We start from the raw sequence: 11673 nt of genomic DNA, 5'->3' as shown, positions 1-11673 counted from the left end.
TTCTTGTTTATATAGTTTTAAAGTTCTCTTATCTCTCGTACTTCCACGTTGCAGCATGTAAAGTGAAAGAACATTGCAAGGTTGTTTCTTTTTTAGGTTTTTTTTAGTGCGTTCATTGTGGTTATGCGTTGAATTATGAGTTCAATTCTCTTTTAACGAAGAGCAAATTAAGCTCTCCCACGTAGAGAAATTAACGTCTGTAGACTCCAAGGAAAGCCTGGCTTTACAGGTCTGACGGGGTAAAGGGGGCTTTAGCCCCTAAAGGAACCTTTATTGGGAATGCTACACAACTTTTCAACTGAACTGAGTGAATTGACGATGTTTCAGATTATTTTTTTCATATTAAAAATTGAAATCAGCAACCCCCCATCCTCGAACCACCACTAGCACAAATATTATTATTCTTGTTGACCTGTGTTCATAGAGATGAAAACGTCAATCAATAGCATGAATAAAATATAGGGGACCTGTGTTTAATAGTCAATAGAAGGCAATATTTCAGAAATACGTACAATTATTCATATGAAATTGTCTACCAGGCGAAAAAAGTACGAAAGTAGAAAAATTTAAATACTATCCGCGTCAAGAAAATTGAGCCCCCTGTTTACGTGTTTGTACACCCAACGGCGAAAGAAACAGTAGGCGAATTGTCCACCACCATTTTCATTCGCTCTGTAATACAGAATGTGATGACAATGAATTGAAATAATTAAGTCAATAAGCAGAGAACAATGCCTGCTTCGAACCAACATAGTTTCATTCCTTAAAACAACACAGGGTGTAGAATAAAAAAGTAATGAAAGTAGTGGTGGATAATTTACCCACCATTATCTTTGCCGTTGACTGTACAAAGGCCATTTTGCTTGTAGTGGCAACACTGTTGGTATACGCTTGTCAGTTGTCGCTAGGACAAAAGACTATCGGGTCTTGATTAGTTTTTTACTATGGATTTTGTGTAGGTGTTTGGTGGTGAATTACTGTTGTGTGGTAGTTAGAAGACGTTAAAGTGAATTCTATGTTCACGCGTGAAGAACAGCGAATATTCATCAAATTTCAGGTAGCAGGGCAAATTCACAAGGGCTTTTCCGTATCGGCCTGCGTAAGATATCGGCAAAATGGGTACCGGATATGCTGACGGAACTTCAGCAATGACACAGATGGGAATGTGCACACACACATGCACCTTGCACATTGGCGATTGGAAGATAAGGCATTCCTTGCTCGCATTATTGCCACTGACGAGAGACGTGGGCTAGATCGTGCGAGCAGGAATTGAGGCGTAAGACCTTGTGAATTTCCCGTGTATTCCTTCCACATGCAACCTGAAATTTGATGAATATTCGTTGTTTTTCACGCGTGAACATTGTTCAGGGCGGTATTATACACGCACTTCACTTTAACGTCTTCTAACTACCACACAACAGTACTATTCAACACCAAACACCTACACACAATCCGTAGTACAAGACTTGGGGGGGGGTCGAATGTCGACCCCCCCTGGAAATGTCCATCTCTTTTTTCCAATTTATGGCAAGTTATAAACGAAGCACTTTATTTCACCTCATTTTGTGTCATTGTTTAAAAATGGTCTTGAGATATCGAATTTGGTACGAAACTTTCATAATTTGCAACACTGAAACTCTGTTAATTTGTAACTTTTACACGTTTTGAAGCTTCTTATATGCGTTTGGTGCTGCTGCTCCTACGGGTACTAATGTTAGAAGTAACTATTACGTAATCTTGGTTGTAACAAGTACTATATTATTCACATAATGAACTTATTGAATGATAAAATAGACTAAAACTGCTACTACTACTACTAGTATTAGTATTATTAATAATAATAATAATAATAATATAATTTAAAATACCGATAATGCAATAATTTTAAGAATGAACCCCTCTTTAACAAACTTCTGCATATGCCACTGGTCTGTATCACAATATTTCTTTTAGGGGAGGGAGTGTCTTCGACATCTTCGATTCGACCCCCCCCCCCTAGGAAAATTTCTGGCGACGCACATGGTTGCAACTACAAGAAAAATTACCCTCGTATATTTGTACTCCATGGGAGGAAAAAAGTCAATTATATCTCATTCAAAAGCCTTTAGACATAAGCAAATTGATTTTAACTCTCTCCGTTCTATATTCAGAAAAAGATGTTTGTAAAAGCGTCGTTCTTCGTGAGTTTTTTTTTTTATATAAGTCGAATTCAATTCTGTGTAGCTCCTATAAAACCTGTCATAAAAGTATAAACTTTCTTGTGACTGAAGATTTTTTTTATTTGGAAATATCTCACCCCTATATAATGTTGCTATCACCTGTGGGACAGCCACAATTAATGCTTAATAACAATGTTGCAATGTCGGCAATGGTCAGCCAAATGGCGATGCAATTCATATTCAAATGATGAGCGTGGAATAAAATTCAAATTTCCATATCTTATCTTTTCACATTGTACGAATTGAAATCAACAGACTGAATCCCCCTTAAAATAACCCCCGACAACCATTTTTGTCTTTGAATAACTTTTAAAATTAAGGTTAAAAATCGGTAATTGGAGCTCATATCTCCTGGAAAAAGAAACAACGTGGTATTACCGAAATTGGTTTATGATTATGTATTCTATGATCTAAGCAAAGATTTCATTTCACTGATCAGTAAAGGTTAGATTCATGCCTAAGTTGCATAACGAGTACTACTAACCTGTGTTATAAGTAGAGCCCGGAAGTTCAGGCATTTATTTTCGTTAAAATAGGCAGGCAAAAAGGCATTTATAATGTGGAAAATAGGCACTAAAAATGAAAAAAATGAAAAATAAACCGAAAAAAGGCACATTTGGAAGTCGCTTACTTTTATCCATAATTTCTGGCAAAATGTTAAAATCTAAATTGGGAAGAGCATTTCAATTTTTTCCGTCTTGATTGCACATAACTACAAGGTGCTTTTTAAGTTCTCAACATTCATTGCTAGTCGTCTGTCAGAGAGAATGTTTTTCATAATAGAAAATGATCTTTCACGAATTAAAGCCGCTTCATTTTCTGGAAGAGCATCGATAACCTCACTCATTTTTTGAAGATTGTTAGCATAATATATAGCTGGTGATATCCAGGTTCCCCATCTCGTCAAGACTGGTTGCTGAGATAAACTAAGCTCAATCGCAACTTCCTGAAATTTTCGGGTTCGAGAGGGAGATTTCAGAAATATCTTCTTTGTGTTCGAAATCAACCTCTCCACTTCAGCAGTCAATCATGCACAAGAAATGTTAACCGAAAGGCAATATCCTGACTCAGCATGAAATACTTTTTTCTCACACTTTTCTCCTTCAGCAATGTTGAAACATGCGTGAGTTCAATATTACTTAAATAAGGCGAAAATTATTCACATAATAAACGGAAGAAAAATAAATGCCAACAACGTTTTTTTGGGAGAAAAATAATTTATATACACATTTTTTTAAAAAAATTGTCATATTTCATTGAAAAAGGCAAAAAAAAGGCATTATAATTAAAAATAGGCAGTGGGGTCCCAAATAGGCAAAATAGGCAAAATGAAAAGGCTTCCAAAACATTCGAAACAACATAAGAAACGTATATCCAGAAAAATTTTATCAATATATGCAGTAGATAAAAAGAGGCATTTTGCCAAACTTCCGGGCTCTAGTTATAAGAGTTATTCAAAGTGGTGGCACTTAAAATTCTCAAACATTGTATCTAGCTTAACAATCAACTGAAATGTAAAATCGAGAAACTTAAAATCGGGGTTCCACTGCAATTTTTACTTGTAAATTTTAATTAATCTATCAATTTTGGTTACGCCTATGCTTACCTTCACACATAGTAAACAGATATTTTGAATATTATATCTTAAAACATATTGTACTTCACGATTGTGCTAAATACATAAGCATTTTTAAAAAAATTAACTGTAATGTTATTTTATGCAAATTATTTTTTATCACCATGTCTCTGAACCGCCCATCCCAATTTTTTCATCAGGCATTAGTACACACTCTGAGCTACCTATATATAAAATTGGGGGGAAATTGAAGGGGGGCATTCCACGAAATTTGCTCTTCAAGTTAGTCATTTTTTTTCTAAAAAAATACATAAAAATATATAGTTATTGATACACTCATCTGAAACCTTATTTAAATGAAAGCTTACACTATTCTGAACAAAAGAAAACAAACTTGAAGTCTTTACGGCAAACCTGAAGGAAGATACTATCATATAGGTGTTTATAAATGAATAGTGCGGTTTCAAGAATAATAATAATTTTATTTATTACCTTACACGGGTAAAACGTACACCGTAAGCAGCGGTAACTGTCCAAGCACCTATATAACCTAATGCGTGTCATTCAAAGTGGAGTCGCAAGTGGTGTACACGGAAATTTTAGAACTTCGGAACGAATCTAAAAAAAATGTCATTTTTGTAATCAGCATCAAAAGTTCTATAAGTATACCGAATTTCATCTAAATCGGGGATGGTGGGTGACATGACTTGGATGAATTGACATGGAATGACCCTTTACGATATTTTTACAATAATATCATTAATATTATTGTACAAATCAAAATATATACTCTTTTATTCTTCGGCAGTAGCAGAAGTGCACAAAAATGACCAACATGATTTCTCAACTATCAACAACTTCGTTTCGTACTATGGAAACATGTAAGCACTTGTTAAGAAACAATAAAAAAAATTAAAATATATACCAGGTGGTTATAATTAAAGTGACGGTGTTCAGAGTGGTACAGCACGGGCTGTAATGAGAGTAGCAGTCTGAAACTTCGTAGATATGATAATGAAGCAATGCGCTCGCGAATTATGAAAAAAAAAAAAAAAAAAATAGTTCCAATTCTCGCCACCAGGGTAAAAAATGGCGCTGTAAGCAGTCAAAACGTGGAATTTTCCGTAACTCTGACGTCAAAGTCGGTGACATTGCCTAACCATTGTGTGAGCTCCCTGGTTGTTGTTGGTGACGCTTGTTGCTTTTTTTTCCTTTAGTGATGTGAATGTTCGCCGAACATTAAAAGTTTGATTTTTCCCGTGTAAAAAGCAATGGCTATTGCGAAGAAAGACCGTGCACTGCTAGTGAAGTTGTTTTACCAGAATGGGAGCAATAGTAACGCTGCACTGCGGAAATATCGCCAACATAAAGGGCTGAGAAGAGGGCCCATGTCAATTAATGGGCTGAAGAAGATGATGAAGAAATTCGAGGAAACAGGTGAATTGGGTGTTGCACCAGGGAGAGGAAGGCGGCCCATCCCCGTGGAAGTTGTGGACGAAGTTGCTGTAGCTGTAGCTGACCGTGCAGCACATGCCTCAACTTCTGCAACCAGTGCTAGAGCTGTGGCACGTGAATTGTCACTCCCCTGGTCAACAGTTCGCAAGGTATTGCGGTGCATTTTACACTGGTATCCCTACAAGATTCAAATTGTGCACCAATTGAAACCCCAAGATATTCCACAACGCCGTGAGTTTGCCCATCGGTTTTTGGCACGCATGGAAGTGGATGACATGTGGCCGGGGAATATTCTGTGGACTGACGAGGCGCATTTTACTCTGGTCGGTACAGTGAATACTCAGAACTGTCGCATATGGGGTTCCACTCGTCCACATGTTGTGCAGGAACAACCATTGCACTCAGTTTACGTGACTGCTTGGTGTGGGTTCACTAGCTCCTTCATTCTTGGTCCGTTTTTCTTTGAGGAGATGACACCTCGAGGGCCTGTTAGGTGTACAGTGACATCTGCACGTTATAGGGACCTCCTTGTGCAACACGTGATTCCAGCTTTGCAAGAACGGAACTGTAAACACACCACCATTTTCATGCAAGATGGGGCAACACCACATGTCGCTCGCCACGTGAAAGATTTGCTGCGAGAAACCTTCACTAATGACCGCATCATCTGTAGGCAGTTTCCAGATGATTGGCCTTCCAGATCCCCCGACCTTAATCCATGTGACTTCTGGCTGTGGGGATATTTAAAAGATCGTGTCTATCAGGGACATGTCCGGTCTCTGCCTGATCTGAAAGCTAGCATACAACGACATGTCGCTCAGATTTCACCAGACATGCTGCGAGCAACTGTCGATCATGCCGTGTTACGAATGCAGCATGTTGCTGAATTGGGAGGCCATATTGAACAGTTCTTGTAACCATAGTTCCTAATAAACATGCCAGAATCATTGTTCTCGTGTGTTTGATCTTTCCTGCCTATTTCCTGAAACTATACCACGTTTTGACTGCTTACAGCGCCATTTTTTACCCTGGTGGCGAGAATTGGAACTATTTTTTTTTTTTTTTTTTGCATAATTCGCGAGCGCATTGCTTCATTAGCATATCTACGAAGTTTCAGACTGCTACTCTCATTACAGCCCGTGCTGTACCACTCTGAACACCGTCACTTTAATTATAACCACCTTGTAGTTTAAATTTCTACACATTTAATATTCCTTGTATCAAAACATATGCTCAAGTAATAACATCTACTTCCTCTTCTTCTTACTGACCCTATCGGGTGTGAGTCGATTTTGGTCATCTTATCTTTAGTGTATTAGATATTAACAATTTAATAGTTCTTACAATATGAGTTTACTATACACTTGTTATCCATAGGAAATAAAAGAAAGAAAACAATACTGTTCATTAAATCGTTAAGTTACATCTTCTGGCATATCCGTTAAGGATCCATGAGAGGATTGGGGTCCGTGAGGAGGGTAATTAGGGATGCAGGGAATGGAATACTATGACGACGCAAACCATTATATAGTTTGTCCCGTTCTCTATCAAATTCTGAACATTGTAAAAAAAGAGTTGTAGCATCTTGACTTATTTCCCCACATGTGGAGGCTTCTTTTATTGTTATGTGTAAGTGTGCTAAGCATGACTCGTTCGTAAACGTATAATAAAGATTATAACTGATCTTGGTAAATTGTATGAATAGAACCAAGGTTTATTTTGTGATTGGTCTGCAAGCCATTTATATGTATCACCAGTGGACTGGAATCGAATTATACACCAATTTCCTGTTTGAAGTTTATTTTTAACTCTTGGTAGTAAAAACATCTAAATAGGGTCGTTGCTGAGTTACGAAGGAAGTAAGTACGTACATGGATACATTGTAGTACCCACAGATTTTTAGAATGAGGTACAGTTAGTTCTATTTGCGAACAATATGTACGCGTATATTACATGCAAATTGGTAGATAGCAGACACACTAGTAAACATAGCTTCATGAATCTGGCTGAAAGGAAATTGAAAAAGATTTTTAATAACTTGTGGGACGCCTATGACGTCAACACTGACCTTGAGAATCATAGACGATACAAGCTGCACATGTAACGGAAAAGAGTTACATAACAATATACCATGCCGTGTAAGGTGTATCACGCATTGCTACCTAACAAAATAAGCTGCAGCCATAAGCTGCATAAATTCATTTACAATTACTAGTGTGACCTCTCAAGACATACGGAAGACATTCAGTAGGATACGCAGTAAAGCAAGTGGTGACGATGGCATATACTTAACCATTTTAAAATTGTTACTTCCATTTTGCCTAAATACTACAATTTGTTCACAAGTTTTCGAACACTGTCTCTGTGTGGAACATGAACATCTTGGAATTCTGCCGCGAAACGCCTCGTAACTTCCTTCCCTACAAGAATTTGTAATGACTTAAGAGCTGAACATAACAATTCGTTGTTTTAAATTGTGCGGATACCGTGACATTGGCATTATTAGACTGCAGAAAAGCACCAGTAATACGTAAAGTAAAACAAAACAATCTAAAACACTTGTTAACACCTAAACACTTCACAAACACGTGTAAACTGGACACCAGCTACCTGGATACTGAAGCACTGACGCGTCCAGTGCCAAGCTCAGCATACAGCTGTGGATCTAAATGCCGGCAGATGCGCTCCCACCTGCCCGGCGAGCTAGTCGCCGCTCCACGGACGACTCGACCGTGAAAGGCACTGTATAACCGTAATAATAATAATAAGAAAAACTCCCTAGCACAAGGTATGTTTCCAGAAGTTTGGAAAAAGGCAATCGTTATACAACTCGCAAAATGCAAGCCTGTTTAAAATGTGAATGACTTCTCGCCCGATAAGTATACTTCGGATAATGTCGAAATTCTAGAGAGTATTGTACGTACCCGAGCAGCTATTCACACACGTAATAGCTAGTTTTTCGATAGTTTTACAAAACATCAATCTGGTTTTCGGCCCAATCACAGCGCCACAACAACCATTCTGAAAGTTGCTGATGATGTACAAAAAGCTATGAATAAAAGCAAAATCACCTTACTTGTATGCCTTGATTTCTCAAAAGCATTCGATTGCGTAAACAGCATTTCTACTCGCTAAATTACACAGCATTGGAGTTAACGGCATAAGGGGTGTGCGGGACAGAATTTTTTGGGTCTGGGAAATTTTTAATTCCCGACATTCGGGACGGGAACAGAGGCCTGCACAAGACCTGGAGCAGACCCGTTCGCGAGACATCGCTCCTAAAATACCATGCAACCTGCGCAACACCCTCGCTTGAGCAGCTTGTCTGACCACCTGCCCAGATCGTTCCTAGCAGGCATTGTAGACCCGCCGCGTACCCGCAGTCTTACGATACCTAGTAGGTCTCAGTTCGTTCTTTCCATCAACTGCAGGCCCCTCCCTCTGTATGACGTAGTTGCTTCGAGTAGAAACGGCACCGGACCCACACCGTTCTGCAGTGTTGCCAACTGCACTAGATTTTCACTACTTAAAAAAAGGGAACTCAAAGCTTCGTAAGCTACATCACCAATGAAATGAGATTTACGAATGTTGCTACCCCCCCCCCCCCCCACACATTGAAATAGGTTTTCCGTGGCACAGGATCCATAAGTATATGTCGTAAACAACCAATATACGTATATATAGTGATATAGGGCAGGACTGAAACATGTCACGTTCGACGCTGAGGTCGCGAGTCGAACAACACACTCTTCTACTGCGAACACCAGGGCCGTAGCCAGCCAGGGGCATTGCCGTTACCCTCGTTTGGAGTGGGGGGGCAAGTACTTGGATAAACGTGCCAACAACAATAATCACAATAATAGTAATAAAGTAGCATGAAAGGCATTATTATCCTCATAAATCATGCAAAAAGGGAGTAGAAGTCGGTTCTCGCGCATTTGTGTTGAAACAGAGGATTAGAAATATTTTTTTTCAACACGTCGATTTCACATTAGTTAATAATGGAAAACAAGCACACAAACTGTTTTTGAAAGAAAGAAAGTGCATGATAAATGCATTCCGAATGTACATACATATGGCATGTAAAATTTCCATCTACAATATTTTCTTTTCACATGGAGCGACGTATTACATAATCAATTCATCCAACTCGTAACAAACCAACATTAATAGCAAACGGGCCGCCATAGCATTCTATGTTTTAAAACTTTTCTCACTTAGATCGTTCGGCGCTCAGGACCGTCTCCCGCTACCCCTTTGCTACGGCATTGAACTTGATGAGACTGTATAATATTTTATAATATATTTCTACTTTCATAAAATTTGAAATCAAGGGGTTGCAATTACCCCTCCATTCCCCCTCTGCAGGTGCCCTTGGCCGTCTGGAAGGAAAATGCAAGAAAAATATGAAATTTAATTCCATCTTGAGTACCCTTTAGCCCTGCTACTCTTTAATTCTGCTAGCCTGTTTTTTCTTGTGCTTTAATGTTTGACCCACACCCTGACCCCTCCGCTAGACTTAATTTCCGTCCAAGGTTGTGAGCAATGCCCCCTGCCCCCCCCCCTCTGGTTGCGCCACTGCGTGCCTGGTTAAGGCACCATGCAATGAAAAACAATTAGTTTTCAGTGAGGAGATTTTTGTTTGCTCGATCATTCATTTAGATAAATGAAGCTGTAATATTGCGTGCATTTCCTGGCAATAAGATAAAAACTGCTTACAATGAACTGAAATCACTAAGTATATACTGTAAATTCTCCTTAAAGCAGAGAGCTCCTCCTAGGACTTCGTAGGATTTAGGAGCTACGTAAGTAGGCAACACTGGCTGCAGCCGTCCACGTGGTGATGAAACACCTGGAGCGACACGCTGCCGGAGGGCTGTTTCCTTCCAGCAGGTTTTGCAGGCGCCCGGGTCTTGTTAAATGCCCAGTTACCTTGTAAGCGCAGAGCGCCTTGAAGACCAAGAACCCGGGTAAAGACGCAAGTCGACTCGTTGCCGTGGGCAGGCGAGCAGGTATACCTGTCCTCGCGAGCAAGCGGGCAGTGGGTAGGTAAAAGGCAGACTATGCTGGCCTCTAGATGGGAAATATTCGCAAATTCCCGACAAAGTCGGGAAATTTTCGGGACGGGAAATGTTAGAAATTTCCCGAAGCTCTGGAAATCTCGAATTCTACACGTCATTTTCACCTTAAGTGATTGTTTTTGCATTTCTGGAATAAAAACTAACAATTTCCAATAAGTTTCAGACATTTACATTTCAGAAAGTGCCTAGAATTAACGACTTTTTAAAATGACCATTCGGTATTTCCCGACGCTCAGGATCCAGAAAAGTCGGGAATTCATTTCCCGAAGTCGGGATCGGGACAGAATTTTTTTTTCCTCAATTTCGACCCGACTTTTCGGGATCCTACACACCCCTAAGCATAACCCATGCTTGATTTGCATCGTACCTTTCTGGAAGGATGCAGCGTGTACAAATCAGAGGCAAAAATAACTGTTCCTCTGGGTGGTTAAACATTCGAAATGGAGTTCCCCAAGGAAGCATTAAATTTAGAGAATACTGATAATAACCTTGGTTTTGTCATGGATTCCCACATAGAATGGTCAGATCATATTTCAGCGCAGATAAAAAAAAGCCAACAAATCTCTTCGAGCCTTACATCATTTAAAGAGTATTGTAGGCATTGAGGTTAAAAAAATATTGGGCGAGAGTCTAGTTTTATTACGATTAACCTACGGAGCCACAGTTACTTTCAATGCAAGCGCCTCCATAACTAATAGGCTACAAAAGCTACATAAGATGCACTTACAAGCTGAAAAAAAAGAAGCACATTTCGAAATACTTATTCAGTTTGATACAAAATTTAAGGAGCAGGGGAAAGATAATTCATTTAACCTGGGTTAAAGCACATGGTCAAAATTTAGGAAATGATATGGCAGATTTGTATGCAAAACAAGCTAGGGTAATTCAACCTGTACTGGAGCTGAAAACCTGGTACACAGACCTTCTACCGAGGGTGAAGAAAAAGTTGAAGGAAAACTGGACGGAATGGTGCAAAGGTGAATTTCAAAATGCAGGCAGCTTTATCAGAGGATAGCTAATTTCAATAGAATGAGGCCTTGGTTTACAAAAGTTCAAGGTTCACGGAATGTGATAGTATTACTAAATCGTATTAGGTCAGGACATACAACTACTAAAAGTCATTTACAAAAGATCCGGATTCTACAAAACCCAAACTGTACATGTGGCAACAAGGAAGATATACACCATATCCTATTTGAGTGTAATAGATACACACAAGAAAGAGAGACGTTCTATAAAACTCTTATAAACTGTGAAATTCCTTTTCCTCAGTGTTTGGAATCTTTGATTTGTGAACCTAACCTTACAGTTGGATATATATTGTTATCTTTTTTTAGAA

The sequence above is a fragment of the Lepisma saccharinum genome, chromosome 7 (assembly GCF_977018435.1).
Source record: "Lepisma saccharinum chromosome 7, izLepSacc3.1, whole genome shotgun sequence".
NCBI classification, from domain to species: Eukaryota; Metazoa; Arthropoda; class Insecta; order Zygentoma; family Lepismatidae; genus Lepisma; species Lepisma saccharinum.
The sequence above is the reverse complement of the archived record's forward strand: the minus strand, read 5'-3'. Positions refer to the sequence as shown.